We start from the raw sequence: 19,455 nt of genomic DNA on the forward strand, positions 1-19,455 counted from the left end.
GATTTTAGGTAAATGTTACATATTTGAATAAAAGGTTGCATTTATAGGCAGCCACAGAATTCTTTTTTTATTTTAATGAAATCTTTAGTAGAGCTCAAGGGAGAATCCAGGGAAAAATTTCAAACAGGCAGCACAAATTTTGAACGAATTTTAAACACTCAGACAACAATTTTCCTCCATTGCCCTTCTTACTCAGTGTAAATTCAATCTGTTCTCTTTGTATGACATAAACAACAAATAGTTTCACAGGAGTGAGGCAAACCATATGTGAAGGTGTTTTAGAAAGCACAACAGGGAATACACCAAGCAAAGAAGCATCTGCATTTATTTCAATGTCAAATCACATGTGTATTATAAAAGGAAAGTTTATTGCTTTTATTAAAAAACAAGTTTACTAAATTGTGCTGTTTACAGTTAACTCTTCCTGCTCTCAGTTTCCTAATCAATTTGGGGTGGGGGTAGGGGTGGAAATCAGCAGGTAAAACTATAAAGTTTACAGGTTCAGAGGCAGGGCTGCAAATGGGTCTTCAACCCCATCCGCCCTACCCAGGTTGGCATATGCTGCCAAGAGCATTTTTATTCTCCACTCTCCCTTTGCCACCTGTCTTGGACAGGGGGTTCATCTGCTCCTGACTTCTGCAAGTGAGAAGTAAGGCCTGGTCCTTCCCCCCAACCCCAGATTCCAGAGGTGTAAACATATAAATAGAGATAGGATTTGTTTCTTACTGGGGCCCGAGTGAAGAGGGACACTGGTTCATCTTCTATCTTAAGATGATGCACAGACAAGCCCGAAGCCATGCTACCATGGGCCACGTGCAGCATTGCTGTGTGGGGCACTGGGTATTTCACTACAAAAGGCAGCACCCTACAATAAATTATTTTTACAGAAGCTGCCAGAGTCAGCTTAACACTTTTGGAGTGCAGGAGAAAATATTTCAAAGCAGCATTTAGCCTGGGTATGAGCTACAGGCACGTTGTTAAAAAGCTAATTGCATGGAGACAAAGGATGATCGTTACTTTTATATTAGTGTGTAATATTAACCCTTAAGAGCTGTGTTTGATGATAAGTTGCTGGTGATTGAAACTGCTAGTTCCTTATTTATATTTAAACTCAAGCCTGAATATTTCTAGAGACACAGAAAGTGTTTATGCCTTCTTTTGTTTTTTTCGTTTTTTTTCTTTTTTTTTTCTTTTTTGTAGGAAGACAGATTTTGAAATCTGGGATTTCCTCTCTCTCCTAAAACTAGGCATAAAAAGCAGTGTTAAAGTGCTGAAGTGCTGAAATTATGCCCCAGATCTGTATTCATTATGCACTTTCAGAAAATATGGTACTATAGTGACAAAAAAAACTATGAAAAATATTTCTTCCTCAAATTTTCTTGTTTCAGAAAACACAAGAACAGAGCTAGAAAGTTTCTGACAGCAGGTTTTGCACTGAAATAGTCAAAATTCCCCCAAACATTTTCTCTGTACAGAGTATAGAGTTTACCTGTCTTATTTAGACAATAACCACTAAAAATATTCATGTCCTGATGCAAGCTACGTGGGCTTTTATCTTTGGAAACACAACTTTCTTAGAGAAAGAGACACCGTGGTGTGAGGCAAGGTCTTGGGGCCAGCTCTCCAGGAAGGTCTGGAAAGCAGTTAGCGACCACTTAGCAGCTACAGGGCCACGAACATGGCCAACTACTTCAATGGCATGCACCTCCCTGTAATATGTGACCAGGTTTGTCTGCTGTCTTAACCTCTTCTCTTAGTCTTATGTTTTGGACTCATCCCCCTCACCACCAGTTCACCAGACCTAAGCAAAAGCTGCTGCTTTCAGCAACGCTGTATGCAAGCACAGTGGAAAAGTCACTCTGTGCAAGCTGCAAGATCGAAGCTGAAGGCTACGGGCTTCTGCAGCCAGAATGATCTTTGTATTACATGTGGGTGTAATGCCCACTGTAAGGAGGTTTGACTATGGCCTACGGACGTGAGACACCACTGTCAAATTAATATGAATGGTAAAGGACAAGCATGCTAACGCAATGGAAACAAAAAGAAAAATATACAATTATCAGAAAAATATTTGTGATCACAAAAGGTTATTTTTCTCATACTAGCTGATCTCCCCTTTGGCAAGCCCTATAAGAAAAGAGAAGATGAGAGAGAGGAAAGAAGAGAGGAAAAAAATATACAGGGAGAGATTGGGGGGGGGGGGGGGGGGGTGAAGAGACAGACTGAGACAGAGTGGATACTTTTAACTTATTACAGTACAACACTAGCTTTTAATTAATACAGGGCATGTACAGCTTTGAAGACTGTTGGTTGTGCAGTATTTTATGATAAATACATTTTATGGGATTTTGTTTTTAAAGAGGATTTTGTAAAATAACCTAGCCCAATAAATGATTTACCAGTTGCAATAAAAGATCAAGGAAATTGCTCAGACTGCATCTTGGAGCATCTAAAACTCTGAAGTTTATAGATATCTAAGCTGCCCCCAGATCTACAGTCCTATTAAAAATTTTTGTAGTAGCTAATTATCTTGCATTGCATTTTTTAAAGCTAACAATCCTAGTAGAGAGGAAGGTCTGGAAACAGACAAAGAGGAGTTGATGCCCTTTGATGGAGAAAGTAGGGGAGAAGGAAAGGAGAAGAGACAGACAGAAGTGAGTAACTGAAACATCATGCTGGCATAGTAACAGACGGAACTAACAGCTCGTAAGATATCGAATACTCCTGCAATCACACAGGCAAACTGAATTAACTCTAAGTTTAAAAAAAATATGTATTATTAAGGACACGAACTTTACATGGCATGCTAACTGTAATACCTGCATTACTTGACCAAGAGTGGAATAATTTGTTTTCCTATTTTTTTCTTTCTGATAAATATGTCAATATACAAGAAGCAGAGCAGAAAGCAAAGAAATCTTGTTATGTTTTCACCTCATGGGATTTTCGCATAATAAGTAAGTAAATAAAGCAAGCGCTGGTCCTTCTTTCAGACAGGATGACAGAGACAGTAAATAGAGCAGCATTTTAAAATAATAAAATACTAGCCCCGGCTGCCTTCACAGAAGGACAGGCAGCACAGTCACCATGAAGTGTGTCTTGTAGCCTTTGTTTCATACCAGGAATACATGGCTCATGCCCTGTAATTTACTGTGCTCAAACATACCTCTATCTCCCCAGGAAACCCCAGCAAAGCTAGTTTCCCAACAGGCATGGGGCTCCAAAGTCAACTGGGCTTCCTAAGAATAGACAAAGAACAGTAAAGGAAAAGCAGACAGAAGAAAGAACCATCTGTTTTTCTTGGTCACCAAACCAGACAGTGAGGTGCATGCCACCTTAGAAAAAAGCCAGTTCCTTCTGCTCCTTTGGACACCAAAGGCCACCAGCTTCAAAGTCTGGGGCCAGGCTGCTGCAGGTACAACAACCAGAAACCAGTATTCACTCCCAAAGTGCTTTAGCGCTGAGGAAGGATGGGCTTGGTCACCTTTCCCAACACTTTAAATATGAACAACTTTGAAAATAATAAAGGATTGGTGCTGCTGACTTTAAACATTTATTCTATCACTGTAACTCTGCAAGACAGGGAAGAGACAGTGAAGTTCACCAACACAGAAAGCAAGCTCCTTGAGATAGAAAAAGCTAATGAAAATTTGGTTAATTTAATTTGAAAATTGAAGTAGGTAAAAAAAAAAAAACAAACAGTGAGAGTAAGCAAGGATATTGGAATGCATGCTGCTACTCGAAAAACTGTTCTTTAGTTATGGCCAGGATGGGGGAGTCCATAATTGTCAAAAATAACCATGATGAATTTGGCAGAATTATGGCAGTCTAATTATATGATTGTGTGTTATTTCTCCACTCAGTTGCTGCCTCTTGCAACACTCAGGGCTGACCACCCCCAGGGTCAAGTTCAGATTTCTATAGTGAAAACACACTTTGCATTTGTACGATCTTTACATAACTTTCTGCCAAACTTTAAAGGCACCAAGCGAATGTGGCAAGTGAGAGCAGGGAATGACAGGACTAGTGATGCTGAAGGCTGCTTGGCTTGCCTGATTAGATAATCCCCCTTTCAAATGTTTTGACAAGGAAGTAATTTAAAACTACATTTTCCCAGACATCCACCCTATTCTAATGCTCATTTTCTGGATGCTTTATTTGAAACTCTAGGTGCTGATTTGCAGAAGCCCATAGGTGCCAGAGATGTACATTGCAGCTGGGGTTTAAACATACGAAACAAAATACAGAGCTGTGTAAAAGACTCAGATCATTTTATTAGATGAAGGATTGGGTCTTCATTGTTTTCTACTAATTACAAGTAACTGCTCAACTTTTGTAATTACCTAAACGGTGAAATCCCAGAAAAATAATTATTTACATGTACACTAAAAGATTTGATTCTGATACAGACTTTGAATTTCACTTTACCAAGTCATTCCTTGTATGTGTATTTTAAAACAGGGAAAAGTTGTATTTAAAGCGACATCTAAGAAAGGTACTGTATTGCTCTTAAAATGCTGAAAAGATTTTACTAGAAATCCTCTTTCATTTCACCCCCTGGTACAACTTCTCAAAGCAATACAGGCATGTCAAAATTGCATTGTCAGGCAAACAACGTTTCCAAATTTTTTTCAAATCAACTTCAATCATAAATAACACTAAGGAGTCAAAGAAACCCCACATTTTTGGTTACTTACAAGTGCTAGAAATATCTTACCTCATGTCCCTATCTGTGAAGGTAAAACAACACCCTTTTCTTACTTCACAGTGATCTTACAAAGAAAAAGTAACTCTTATTGACAAAGTTCTAATGTGAAGGAAAATACAAGAAAATCAGTAATTCTGAACTCCGGGCAGGGTCTGCATGTTGTAAATAAGGCTAGGGGCCGCAGTGATCAAAAAGCAGAAAACAAAATCCTTCATATTTACTCAAATAAATAGCACACACCCAGAGAAATGAGCTCTGTGAAGAAATAGCAGATGATGTCATAACCATAACATGCACACACAAAGGGGACACACTGACATTGCAGTGGTAATTGTATCTGTGTTGGATTTTGCAGCCTAACAACATTCACCTGAATGTAGATACCTCTATAACACAGGAATAACAAGGCATACTTTCTGGTTGTGAAACTATTTGATGCTGAGATTACTTACCACACAGAAAAAGTGTATTTCTCTAACTCCTCCAAGTAAAAATTGGTCTCTGCAGATGCTTTCCCTTCTTCTGTGCTTCCCCTGTTCCCAGGATCTGACTTTTCTCGATAACATTGGTCAGGTGAGTTATTCCAGTTGATCTTTAAATGAAAAGAAAAAAAAAAAACAAACAAGCTAGAATAGTAAGGTAATCAGCTGGGCACAGATAGCAAATTAAGAGCTGCCAGTTCACCCTAGCTTTAACTTCTAGCTCTGTTTTGCTCCTCACTCTGTAACAAACCTGGAAAACATCAGTGACAAAGCTGGTTCAAAATGCTTAAAAACAGAATAAACTATTTCAGGTAGAGGAGACCCACAAAGATCATCTAGTTGAACTGCCTGATCAATTCAGGGATGACCAAAAGTTAAAGCATGTTGTTTAGGGCATTGCCCAAATGACTCTTAAACACTGACAGGCTTGGGGCATCAATCAACTGTCCAGGAAGCTTGTTCCAGCGTTTGGCCACCCTCTCCATAAAAAACGCTTCCTAATGTCAAGTCTAAATCTCCCCTGGCACAGCTTCCATTCCCATTGCAGAACCATTCTCATGTATCCTGTCACTGGATCCAAGGGAGAAGAGCTCAGCATTTCCCTTTCCTTTTCCCCTTCTCAAAAAGCTGGAGAGAGCAGCGAGGTCACCCCTAAGCCTTTCTCTTCAAACTAGACAAGCCCAAGATCCTCAGCTGCTCCTCACAGGACATCCCTTACAGCCCTGTCACCAGCTTTGTTGCTCTCCTCTGGATGCACTCAAGGACCTTCACATCCTTTTTAAATTGTGGGGCCCGGAATCCCACACAGTATAATTCAGTGAATTATGTTCTAAAAGGTTTGACAAACCCTGTCAAGGAGGTGTAACCTTGTGCTGACTCCAAAAATCATCCAATCTCCCTACACCTGCTTGCTTTTTCCCATGTTGTGCACCACACTCCATCAGTACAAAAATTTGGACGCCCACATTGTAAAACATACGGAGAGAACTGATCTGCGGAAGGAATTAATGCTGCTTGGCCTCTTTCTTTTCATTTCTTTTATTAATTGGGTTAGCTCTCAGCTGGACCCATTCTGATCCAGGCCACCCTGCACTGGTGCCAGCACAAGGAAGGAGAGGGACAGTACTGAACCTGCGCTGGTGCCAGTTTCCACTGATTTAAAATACTGCTTGAGCTACAAAGTACAGAATCCTAATCTGTGCTCATCTCTGGAACAACATGTTTGCATGCACAGGGTCTAATTCAGCATTGGCATTGCCTCTCTTTGGAATGACTGTTGGGTTCCTCGAATGCTTGATGTTGACACCCCTGGATAGAGAACCAAACATCACTTCCACCAAGAGACACAATGAGGTCATAACTCACCAAACAGACATCTGAAGGTGACTCCATGAATCTATCTATTAATACATTCCTAGTCACAAAACCAAACTCTGTAAGGGTTTGTTAACATTTAGTGAAAAAGCCCTGTGAGAACAAAGGGATGGAAGTTAAAACCTGTTATGTCCAAACTAGAAACAGCACTTCCTTTTTTGTTCTTTTTTTTACACAGAGATGGAAAATGGAGATGGAAAATATATTGTTTAGAGATAACCACAAAGGGAAATTTTGTTTCTCCATCCCTTGATGCCGATTTCATGGATCAAGTGGTTGAAATTTTCTAGCCTATACTAGAAGATAGCTTAAATGATTTCAGGTCAGTTTTGACTTTTGCATTTATGAAATCTGCAACATACAAAACATCTAGGTTTATTCTATTATTCTCAAAAAATCTTAGGGCTTCCAGGGAATGCAGTGTTGTCATTAGATGTAGCCACATTACTGCATATTTTGCTAATTATGAAAACTACAAAGTTTTTTTTTTTAAACTCAGTAAACTACTTTGCTCTAAAAATCAAATTTGTATTATGAAGTTTGGATTACATAGACCTCATCTACAATTTGAATTTTAACTTAAGGCTCATGGACATAACAGATGAAAGTTCCTATCCATATCTACATAATGCTAAATATGGTTATCAATAAACATGATACAATCATCTTCTTTTCAATGGTCATTGGAAAACCTGCTACAAGCAGTGGAATATATTGCCAAAAAACAATTTTATGCAAACATGAATAGTTACACAGAGCAAAATTGTGCTGCATGCTCAAAGCAGTTTTTGAATACAAAGACTAGGCAGTTACAGATAAGACTGCAGCCACATGACTGCCCAACTTAATTGCCTAGGAAAAGTCAAGGTTTCAGTGTAGGTAGTGTGTCCAAAGTACCTTGCTGGCACTGACATTGCCTCCATGAAACTATCCCTGTGCAAAGTAGATATAAAAACATTATTTAAGACATAAATCCCAAAGGTGTTAGAGAGTATTATGAGAGAATTTCTCTGAGACGGTGTTTGATCTTGTCTGTAGTACAAAAGCAGAAGCTCAGTCATCTGCATGAGGGTGGAATTGTGGCCAGAGAATATATTTTACGTGTCTCAGAAGTCAGTGACCGGGAGCACTTTGTCCTTTACAGCCACCATTCAATACCTTTAATGCATGCAGTGGTGTGCACACCGACCCCAACAAAAAATGAGTTGTCACTAATGCATATCACTCAGAAGATACTCACTGGGAAACTACTGGCAACTCCCTAGCATATATGAATTTGGGGAGGGGGGGTAAGAGCAAGCAATAACACCTTTGGTTTTGCTGATATGTTCTATATATCCTCAAAAGGTAAGTTCATCCACAAAAGCCTTTCTGTTGCCTTTGTAAGAAAATTATAAACTTAAATATATATATATATTTACAAAGAAAAAAAAATAAAAAGGACAGCTAAGGAGAATAATCCACTATGTGAACTTCTGCCTTAAGTCTGTTTTTTACATTAGTCTTTAATTGTTTCCAATATATGATTACTTCGTAACATTATTTTAGAAGATGGTTTCAGTTCCAGCGATACAATTAAGTCTAAATGACATAATTCATACCAAATGCCTAAATCTTGAACATGCTAAAACAAGGATCTCTCTGAAGATGAGGGTTCTCTCATCCTATTAAAAAAGAGGGGCTCTTACAACCTTTGAAAGGAGATTTAACATGCTCACTTTTCTTTTGTGCAGAAGTATTCTCATAAGAGGCTCAGTTCAGAAATCTATTTAAACATGTCAATAACTGTAAGCTTCTGAGTCATTTCACTGAGTCCAAAGGGACTAGACAGCGCTGAATAACCCATGGGCTTACGCACCTTACTGAAACCAGGTCACTTTAATGTGGCTTTGAAAGCCACCCACAACTGAGGTTCCTATAAGAGCGTGGCATTTTGATCAAAGGCAAAGTGCTATTATGGGATTGTAGGAAATGAATTTCACTCTGCCACTCCCATGGGTTGGGTTGCTTTGCCCATTACACCCACTCCATCAGTCCTTAAATTGGTTTTCCTATAGATATAAAGTTACACACATGCAAACATCAGTGTGATGTTATGTTTCTTCAAGTTATCATTTCCTCCCTAAAGAAATAAATCATTTGCAATACTGCAACCCCAGTAATTTAAAATTGAGGAAATTTCCAGATGGCCTATCTAATTTTGCTTATGGATATTTATATGTAGATCATCACACTAATGAAGTCAAAGTTGTGATTACAATTTGTAGCTATTGAGTATTTGTGCCATAGTACAGGTATGAGCACATAGTACACAAGTTTGTAGTACTCTGAATACCATGATGACTTTTTTCCATGGGCAACTAAAAGTATGTTAAAATGTTTTAGAATACATCTAGGACAGGGTGAGACAAATTGCCAGAATGATTAATCTGAATATTCTTGTTTGCAGCCAAGCATATCTAAGGAGGGAAGTAGAGCAACACATAGAGAGAAAAATTGCATCCTTCACTGGAAAATATCTAATTTAGAACAGATAATGCAGGTAGAGGCAATTCTCAGGCATACAGTGTGTGTGTCTTAGTTCTCAGGATTTATATTATATTGAAAAGCGTCAGTAGTATTTCACCCAGACAGTGTTGATGTGATACAGATGTGATTTCATGGTAACTTGTACTGATGACACCATATTTGTTCACAAACTAATTATGTCCTTGACTACAGATGTCCTTGATGCTACAGATAAGGATAGTGAAGATATCTAAATGTAGGGGTCTTCTGCACAAGGACATGAAAGCTTGGTTATAGATGCATAGGAAATCTATCTTGTGTTTGACCATTACTGAAATAATATCATCCTGCAGCACAGCCTTGATCTAGCTGCTGTTGTCTGATTACTGGATGGTCTTTCCTATTACTCCTTTGAAATTCCTTTGCTGCAGAGATTAGCTTTCTATAGATCTATGCAGGAGACAGCAATACTCCTTGGCCATTTGCTGCCTTATGATAGCCATAACAAAATACACAGTGATAAAGAAACACAACAACAAGAAGCAAGCCCCCAAATAATTCCTGAATAGCCCTGGTAGAAGCTCCAAACATTTTAAAAAGTGAGGTTCAGATCAAGTACAGTACCTTGTGATGTCCTGCTTGGCCTTCCCTCACGCAAAACTTGTCTGCACAGCCATTCCAATCTTGGTAAAAATAATTCTCTGTAAGAAAATACAAAAAAAAACATTTTTATATTGGTACATAAGATAAAGTTCTGGAAAGGAAGGAGCTAGATTTTGTTCCCTCTTCCACCAAGATCCTGCATGACTCCAGGAAGATATTTTTTTCCCCTCCATTGTAGTTCTAAATAGATGGTTAGTTCTCTCCTACCTTCCAGAAATGTTAGGATTATAAATGCAGAGAAAACTTCATATACCGTGGTGTTGGAAATTACAATTGCATAGACATGAAGTGTATGTGCTGGAAGTAGAAAAAAAGAAATAAGAGAAATAAGAAGAATGTCAGTGAAGATTATTTTCACCACCTCAGGATCTGTTCTCTGGAAAAGAAGAGAAAGTTTGTTTTCTTGTAGGGCCATGGCTGCGGGTTGAGAATGAGGCACAAGTTTCCAAAATACTCAGTTCTCTAAGCAATGTTTACTCAAGTAGGGCATCCCTCAAAGGTCTGCAAAGCAGTGACCTGCCGAGTGAACAAAAATGTAGTCCCACATCAGAAGAAGCAGCGGTGTGATAAAAATAAAGGTCTGTATTACACTTCTTAATGCACTACATGTGGAGGATAAGTCAGAAAAATACTTAATGATTATGTCACTTTATTTTTTTCCAGTTACTTCCGCTTCCCCTCAGTAGAAGACAGTGAAGTGTACTTAAAATCACATTACAGGAAGGAGCTGCTCTTAGATGTTGTACTTGTAGACATACAACACAAACAAACACAATGTCATATGCATGAATATCTATGTCTTACCTTCTATATATACACACACATATGGGTGTATATATGCTGAGCATTCACAGTGGATGAGGTATTTACAAGTATTTACATCTGGGGTGAAAGAAGAGGTCTACTGAGATCAGTGAAACTCCTAAAACACAGATGCTGGGTATGTCACATGTGTGCACAAGTAATATAAACACATAAAATTGTCTCCACATATTCCATATATGTGATACATGTATGAACCCATAAATACATTATTAAAATATAAATATACCTTTGTAAAGATGGTTACTGTGGTTTTCTTTGTTTTTTTTTTCTTTTTTTTTTCTTTTGGCTCACTAAAATGGGTTGCCAAATAGCTTTGCTGAAGTAATGAAGACTGACAATGTTTTTGGACACAAATGAATAAGGCAGTAACTAATTTGGCCAAAAAAACCAGCACAATAAAAAGAATAAAGAAAACAATGATATTCTACATTTAAGAAATGGGTGGGAGAAGAAGCTCAAGTTTGTTATTTAATCATACATGCTCCTTTTATATTTTATTTGTAAGGCTCTGAATGCTCTTTCCTTTCTATACCAGTGAGCTCATTACTTTAATTCCTCATAGATTTCTCTGAACAATTTTTCCTAAGTGAAAACAATGTAATTCTTCAATGGCTGTAACAGTAAGAAGCTGCTCAAATTAAAGATCAATAAAAAGTACAGAAAAAAACGGTATGAAAATAAATAAATAAAGGAGAAGATGGGAAATGCTTGCAATTAGATAGGATGAAAAATCTAAGAAGAAATTAAATTTAGTTGTAATACATTTCCCATTCTTTTCTTCATGAAAATTACTACTGAAGTGGTTTTTTTTTCTGTAATTTAAATGTTAAGCTGCCAGATGTGTGTCTCATGCTTGAAGAGCTGAAGCTTTGCATTATTTAGCATATTAAGATTCACAGAATTTAAAAAAGGGCTCCTTTATTGCCTGGAGGTTCTAATTAAGTAAACCTTAGCCTGGTACATTTAAAACTTGCAATACAAGAGATTTTGCTTTCGTTTTTTTTTTCTCTACAGCCAAGTCTCATCAATATAATAAATATGGAAAATACTTAGATGATATAATTTTTCTTTGGCTTGAGGAATTAAACCTATCTATTATTTTAAGAACTTTTTAATAGAGGCCAGCAATCAGAAAGACATTTAAAGACTCCAGTCTACTTTTTAATCATGGGAGTTGCTCTTAGTGGGGGAAAACGTGTCTTATAAAACTGAGCTATGTAGAAATTGTTTCTTCCACATGCACAAAACAAAGCAGTTCTGAGAAAGAAACAAGACTCACACAGTTCTTTATTATTAAATTCCATTTTACGTTTTTATAACTTGTTATAATTGACCACAGAAAACTAATAAAGCATTAATTAGCTGCACTATCAGGAATTTGTTGGAGTTGGGATGGCTGCATCAGAAACTGTAATAACACAGAAATTCCTTTGACATGCAGTGCCCATAAATCATACCTTAAATACAGTTAGTTTTGCCATTTTAGAAAATGTCAAAGGTGTCAACTTTGTCCAGATACAGCACTTAGCAGTGACTATTTTAGTAAATTGACTGAAAATACATTTTGTCCCTGACAGGGGAACATAATACCATTCATGATAAAAATGAACGACTTGAGGAGGAGAAAATAATACCAAGAAAGAGTGATCAAAACCAGGTATCATAGCTATGATAAAGGTACAATGGCAGGTGTAAACTCTCTGTTAATAGGTTTATTTGAAGTCAACAAACACATGCATAAGAGCAGGAAAATGCGGCTATACCAGGGCCTGGAAAAGACAATACTATTCTTATTCCAATGTTATAAATCTGTGATGAGGCATTAATAAGAAGTCCAGCAGAACAGTTTTAATGTTGTACATTTGTATAAGAAAAACAATGGGTGGCCTTTTTTCCCACCATTGTGGAATGGGCATAAAAAACAGTACAATGCCTGGATTTGGGTAAGTATGGTGAGACAAAGTTTGTTTCCAGACCCTGATAATACTGAGAACTGTCTCATTTCTTCGTGATATTAAGTCCCAACAAAACACTTTAGATGCTGCACACAGCTTACACTTAATATGGAATACAAAGTGTCACCCGTACCAAGACCGTGAGCTCAGGTGGGACCTACGTTTTTAAAACAAGGTGGAAAGAGGCTGGAAACTAAAATGTTAATGCTACTCCATTACTTTTCTCAGCTTCAGCCTTCTTGGGACAATAGCTGAGAGTAGCATGACCTTTAAAAATGAAGAGTGCCTTATTGCTTCTTAAACCTTATAGACTGTAATGCAGCCTTTTTTTTTTCTTCTAAGTTCAGTCTGGAAATTATCCCTTTTGGTTGTGTCTTCTGTAACAAATACTGTGGTACAACAAGACTGCATCTGTAGAATTAAACCAGTGATTCAGAGGACACCATGAAACGGTGAGGACCCCACTGTGCGTTGAAGAGTTTATGTCAGACTAGCTCTGGGAGTTGATGGTCCATTAATACCTAACACACACCTAAAGCACATCCGCTTTCTCAGCTTCATCCTAAAGTCCAGTGCTTGCTCTCTGAGATCACTCTTCAATGAGAGTCAGAGATCAGCAACTGGGGTAGGGTTTTCACTTCCAAAGTGCCCTAGAAGCCTAAATGCTAATGTAGATACACCCTTTTTGAACTGGAATTAGAAGGGATAGGAAAGAGATTCTCCATGATGTGAAACTTTTGGAGGCTGCATATAGAACTAACATTGTGAAATTGTGAGATTTTGACATGGAAAATCAAACAGCATGGTAAGAGTCCCAAAGAGAAGAGTTTGGATTACACGAATGTAAGCAGGAGCTGAGTTTAATCCTATTTGCAAGACTCAGCCCAGTCTTTTACACAGTCCTGCACAGAGGAAGAAAAGACCAGCGAAGAAAGAAGAGGTTCAGCCATCTGAGGTTCTGCCTTTGAGGCTCTAACCTGTAGTTAGTGAAGGGCAAGCAGTCTTCACCTTAAAACATCACTTTGTTCCCTTTAAAGTGGCACCCATGAGGAACTACCAGTGAGAATAGCTTTGGGTTGTTTTGTTTTATTTTTTTGTTTAGGTAGTTATTTTTGCATCTGCATACAACTGTTATGTAGAAGCAAACAACATGTCAGAAGGAGAACCACCTCATTGTAGTATAATGAGAATACTGAAAGGAAGGCTTACCAGTTTTCATGACATTGCTTCAGAAGTGGCTGTGAGCATATATGTAATCCTCTCAACAAAACTTTCTCACTTAGACAAGTATGTTTCAAGAAATGAAATAATGTCTCTCCAAAGGTAATGATAAAATTAGAATGCTGTCTCTTGTGTCTGGTATTTTGATATGGATGGGACATCTTAATATGTTCTGAATAAACTTCTGAGTGTTATCTAATAGTGTACTAACTCCTCAGCCTGATGCCATCTTTGCTTAGGTGTTATTTTGAAGCTTTTTTTTCAGACAGAAATAGGATTTTTTTGCTATGAAAGGACACAATTCACTTCCCAACATTTTTCCACAGATGTGGAGAGGTTTTTAATTAGAGCTCTTAAATATGATAAATATTTAATATCTAAATTTAAATATGCAGTTTATTTTAGAAGACAGACATTGAACAAAAGTATCCTTCTGAGCTGTAAAGTTTGAAAATCAGGGACTAAAAATTTTTCCTGAGTGTGCCATAGAAAGATGACAGAGAAGAGGGTTGAAAGAACAGCAGTAGTGCCGTCAAACACCAAAAATGAGCAGAATGCAAGCTGCTTCTAACAGGCTGACTAGCAAAATTTATGAGAAATATTTTACATGTTTCCAGGGTTTTTACTATGGAACATGCATAACTGGGGGCTTTGAAGAAAGAAACCAGGCTTCATATGAGAGGAAGGCTGGGGGGCAGCTGCCTGCTGGGATGAGCATTGGTGGGGATGAAAATGCATGCACTGTTGAAGCTCCAAATTAAACATCAAATACAGTATAAATTGTAGTTTATACATGGTTTTGCAGAAATTATCAGGGGATTTTAAGATGAAGCTTTTTTTCCCCCCTTAGTTCTGAGTGCATATATTGAGTTAGAGTTTAGTGGTTACATTACTGACAGTGCTCCATCACAGAAAATCTGTGCTTTAGTGACATGCCTTTTGAAACCACAGTTTTGCATTAAATTATCATGTAATAGATTTAGCAAGTACCAGAAATTGAGTTCATAAAAAAAAAGTCTGTTGTCTCAAGAATTAAGATAAGCAAAACCATTTTTCACTTAATTGAAATCCATCAATGCTTTTGGAACTCTGCTTGTAGCCCAGGTAGACTCCCTATTATACTAGATCCGTTTTTAAAATCCTCACTAGATTATATAATATTATCTCTTAGAATATATTGAGTCAGATCCTCTGATGATGTAATACAATGCCTTTTGAATCTCACTTTGCTTTGATACGGCAGTAATTCGGTAACTTTCAAAATCAGGCCACTTGTATAACTGCATTGCTTCAGGGTATTTGTAAGAGACCCTCTTGAATTGAAAATGTGGGCTCTAAATGCTTTGCTTGGCATTGGATCTCTGCCAAACTCCACCTAACTGATTTGAATAAAAATTCAACACAGTAGTTAGACCTAGATAAGCAACAGTAACAGGGGTAAAGGGAGAAAGGGGAGAAGAAGTAGATGTCTACCTGCACAACTAATAATTAGGTTTTGAGTCATACATTCTGAAGGAGGAAGCATGGAAATGTTGGCAAGGAAAAGAAATCGGCAAAAAAATTAAAAGCAGCCAAAAGCAAATGGCAAATACAGTTAAATGTTACTTAAAAAAACTTTGTTCATACAGGTCACTCATGTTTTAAATACCTTGAGTATTCTAAGATGCTTTGCACAACTAATCTTGGGCAAATGAACTAAATGGACTTCAAAGTAGATTCCACTACAGTCAAAGTTGAAAAAAAGCATTTCTAAGCTAGGCTGTGATTACATTCTTGGGAGGACCAATATTTAGAAAAGACGTGTTAATGAAGTGTTGATCTTATTTGGAGGTATATTGAGAACCCTTGAAAGAAGGAAAAAATTTATTACTTTTTTCTGTAACAGGCTTAAACTTTTGCCACCAACACCATTTAACAAAAATTGATGCCAGCTCTGTATTCTACTTCTTACACATCTATGATATTCAGCAACAATATTTAGTGTTTACGGATCCTGAGTAAGTAATGATATAATAGCTCCTACCTATATTTGTGCCTGCTCAACATGAGAAAGTCAACAAATTTACCTATAAGAGCAGATGCATAGTCCTAGCCTTCTTGGCAGTCAACAGATGAGGACAGCTTCAAAAGGACAGTTACATTTCATGGGTTGCCATAAAAGGAAAGCTAGCATATCAATTGAATTCTCATCAACATCCACAGGTTTTACCGCAGGATTTTGGGAAGTCTGCAGACTCAAAACCAACTAAAAACTACTGTTTACACAGATAAGAGGTGGGAACTGTCCTCTCCCTAAAACGAAAGCTACCCCTCACCTTGTTTGTGGTGGGTGGCAATGTCACAAGCAATGGGCACAACTGTAGATTTCAGATCTGCTCCCAGTGCCCTCTCTCTACTGCCTCAGCACAAAGGGGAGCACAGGCAGCAGCAATTACTGTGCCTGCATAGCCATTTTTCTATCCTGAGACAGAAAGCATGATTCACTACCCAGGTTACTAGGTGGTGGTGGCTGTCTATAACCTTGGTCCCTTCAGATCACTGTCCCATAGTAAATCTGCCTCTGACCATCAGTGGTGGTATCTGAGTTTAGGGCAGGTTGTAAAAGTTGTGTTACCCAGTTCTCAGACCCATACATTTTACTCAGTACTTCAAAAAGCAAAAAACAAAACAAAAAAAAAAAATCAAGACAGTGCAACTTGTAAGGCTTTGCCTTCAAAAGAAACCCCACATCTCAAAAGTAAATGTTAACTGATGCTAATACAGACAGGCATTCTTACACGATTTAGCTCAGCACAATTAACAAAGGATATTGCTATTAACATGTTCCAGTAAGAAAAATATACTTCCCAAGAACCTAACAGCAACATGTTGTGATCTATGGATATAAATGACCAAATAAAATGAAAGGATGTAAAAATGTCACGGAAACACCAGCCATAATCTAATGTTGTCAGTGAACTCCACACACACCTTGTAATTACTAACACATTTGGCCTACAAATACTTTTTAGACAGGAGAGCCTACCACTTCTGTACCTTTTTGCCTAAGCTGCTTTTGATCCCTCACAATTGATTTAAACTATTCCATCGCTTCCTTTGCTTAGAGAAATAATGATGAGATGATACCACAGGGTGAGGGGGAAAGGAGAGGGGGGTGTTTACACGCATGCCAAGCAGATCTATTTGCAAACTTTGAGTAAATTAAATAACACAATAAAAGTCCTAACCTGCTGGAAGCTTTTTAAGCTCTTCTCTTTTCCTCCCTGCTTCTTCTAGCACACACGTTTCTCCTCCTTTCACAGCATTAAACTGCTTTTCCACTTCCTTTACAACAGTGGGAATACTTCCCTTATGGGTGTCAGGATCTTTCGAGGAGGTCAGAGGTTGCCCTGCAGAGGAAATGACAAGCTGTGAAATGTAAAAGAACAATTCCTTCCACATGTTTCCTTGCTCCAGGAGCAGTAAGGGGTTGTCGGCTAGCATCACGATGGGATGGGCCAGGTCTTTGCCTAGCAGTCCTGTCAAAACTAATTTACATTAAAGACCTGCACAACTGTTTAAAGCTTTACAACTTCAGCAAGTTTCAAGGACTGCCAAAGACACGTGGTACAAACCAACCTTATTTTAACAGCCAAGCAGGCAGATAGAAAGAAAACAGACTAAAAAAAGGCTCGTAATTGTACCTTAACCAGATAAACTGTATACCTGAAAATTATTCTTCTGTATAATATTTGTTTCTATTACAAACTCATCATTTGGGAATTGAAAACATTTCAGCTCTTCTAACTTTTTGTCTGGTTGATGCATGCAGCACATAAGTCACGTGCTGCTGTTAGACAGCAAATCTTGTAGGGGAGGGAAAAAAATGAGTTTAAGAAAAAAAATAAGCTATTTGTTCATTGTAAGAAAGTAAGTGTCCTTAAATCCATTCTCAAACAGCTGAGTTGCCTTTTTCTTTACTCTTCCAAAAGTACAGCAGAACAGGGAGAATTAGGGGACAAGCAGACTTTCTGGAAAGAAAATGTTACAGCACAGAAAATCTGTATGCAGGTGTTTAGTCCAAAGACAGTTGAGGCTGTGGGAGTTTTTCCATGTGACAAATCTCCCCAGCAAAGCAGTAATAACAAACATCTCTGCTATCCTAGACACTGAAAGCAATGTAGTCATAATAATAGAATACTGTACACAGGAAAATACAGCCTGTGTTATACCTCTACTATACAAAGATCACCCTGCTGCTGAGGCCAAACTAGCCTGGCTACCTTTGAACATTTTGTTTCAAAACCTTGGCTGATAACACCTCTCCTCCAACAGAGCCAGGCTGAGAAAAACTCCCATCTTTATTTCACTCTGTCATGCTTGGGATAACTTGTGGTTAAAAAGATGTACAATTGGTCATGACTATTTAAATATAGGTATTGATTTCTGCTGTAATTTGACCAAAACCTGCACACAGTTTGGCACAAAATAATTTTTTCAGTATCTTGATCACCCTCAGCAACTCTTCTACCTTCTCCCTTGTAAGGGAGGAGAACTTTTTAGGTCTTGACTGCATGTCATTATACGCTAGTAAAGTGATCACCATAACTTCAGGACTTCAAACTGGCCAACATAAAGAGGTGTAAGTTACTAGAATGGGAAAGGTTTTCCTCTGGTTCTACAAGTTACCAAGCGTCAAAGTACAATACATATATAAGTATATATAATACGGTTTTGTACTTGCCTATTTTATTTGATCACCATTTCTGATGGGCACAAATAGGTATTTGTCAGAGTAACAGCCCAGACAGAAAAGCGAGTGTTTAGAAGAATGTTCCCAACAAGTGCATAGTAAAGCTTCCCAAATGAGACTTTGACCTAAAAGTGTTTGAACTGGATAACAAATATAGGAGTGATGTTCAGCTACTTTTCTGAGGATGAAAGAGCAGTTACAGAGTTACACTGACATTTTGCACACGTGAATTCCCTCTTCTATGGACACTGAAGTCGAAGGGAATCTTGCTTTGGATGTCACAGTGAGAAAAAGAGTTCTATTCAAGACTTTGTATATTTATGGACAGACACACTTTTCTGAAGTTTTCATGCATTTAGAAGACTGGGTTGGTTTAAATCCAAGCCTATCGAGGCAACGTTTCTGTTTTTTTTAATCAAATCTTCCTACCTATACTTATTCTGTTAAAGTTGTTACCTTCCACACAATGGCTAATGAATTCCACAGAAAAAAAAATGTCATTTATTCATTGACAGGGACTGTTGATCCCTTTATGGGGCAACAGAACAGCCACAGAGGCTTTTCTCAAAAAAAGTAAAGGATGGTGGTCATGAAAGCAGAAGCTGTCTTTTTCCATGAATCTCTCATGGAATACCACTTCAAAAGAACAGAGAGAAGATACTATTTGGACTAAGAGATATGCTAGATCTGATACTGTGCACCGTGATCTACAAAGCAGGTAGAACGGGAGGTATTGGGTTGTATTCCCCTGCACTGTACTCTGGAAGAAAGATTCTGTGCAACAGGGAAGAGCCATACCTAGCCCAACACAGGGTTGTGGTTTAAAAGAATAATGCAGCCTGGAGTTAATGGAAATAATATGAAGGTTCTGTCTTAAACTTCTAAAACAAAGACAAATTTGAAGTGAAGATTAAAATACTATCTCCTAACCTGCTCTATTTTCTTATATGTTGCAGTACCATATACATCATCGATATGTAAGATCAT

At 37.9% G+C, this 19,455-nt stretch overlaps 1 long non-coding RNA gene across 1 annotated transcript in view; it reads right to left on the reverse strand.

The window, feature by feature from the left end:
* The window catches only part of LOC133266422 (uncharacterized), a 43,751-nt gene extending 26,650 nt beyond the window's left edge, over window positions 1-17,101 (reverse strand). Inside the window, exons 1-3 of the long non-coding RNA XR_009742395.1 lie at window positions 16,964-17,101; window positions 9,697-9,773; window positions 5,161-5,300 (exon numbers count right to left, since the gene is read on the reverse strand). This is a non-coding gene — a long non-coding RNA (uncharacterized LOC133266422). The remainder of the gene's footprint in view (window positions 1-5,160; window positions 5,301-9,696; window positions 9,774-16,963) is intronic.
* Window positions 17,102-19,455: the final 2,354 nt, after the last annotated feature.

Source organism: Pezoporus flaviventris, unplaced genomic scaffold (assembly GCF_033815535.1).
Source record: "Pezoporus flaviventris isolate CSIRO_AGI_PZ_B2104156 unplaced genomic scaffold, CSIRO_AGI_Pfla_v1 ptg000007l, whole genome shotgun sequence".
In the NCBI taxonomy this organism is placed as follows: domain Eukaryota; kingdom Metazoa; phylum Chordata; class Aves; order Psittaciformes; family Psittacidae; genus Pezoporus; species Pezoporus flaviventris.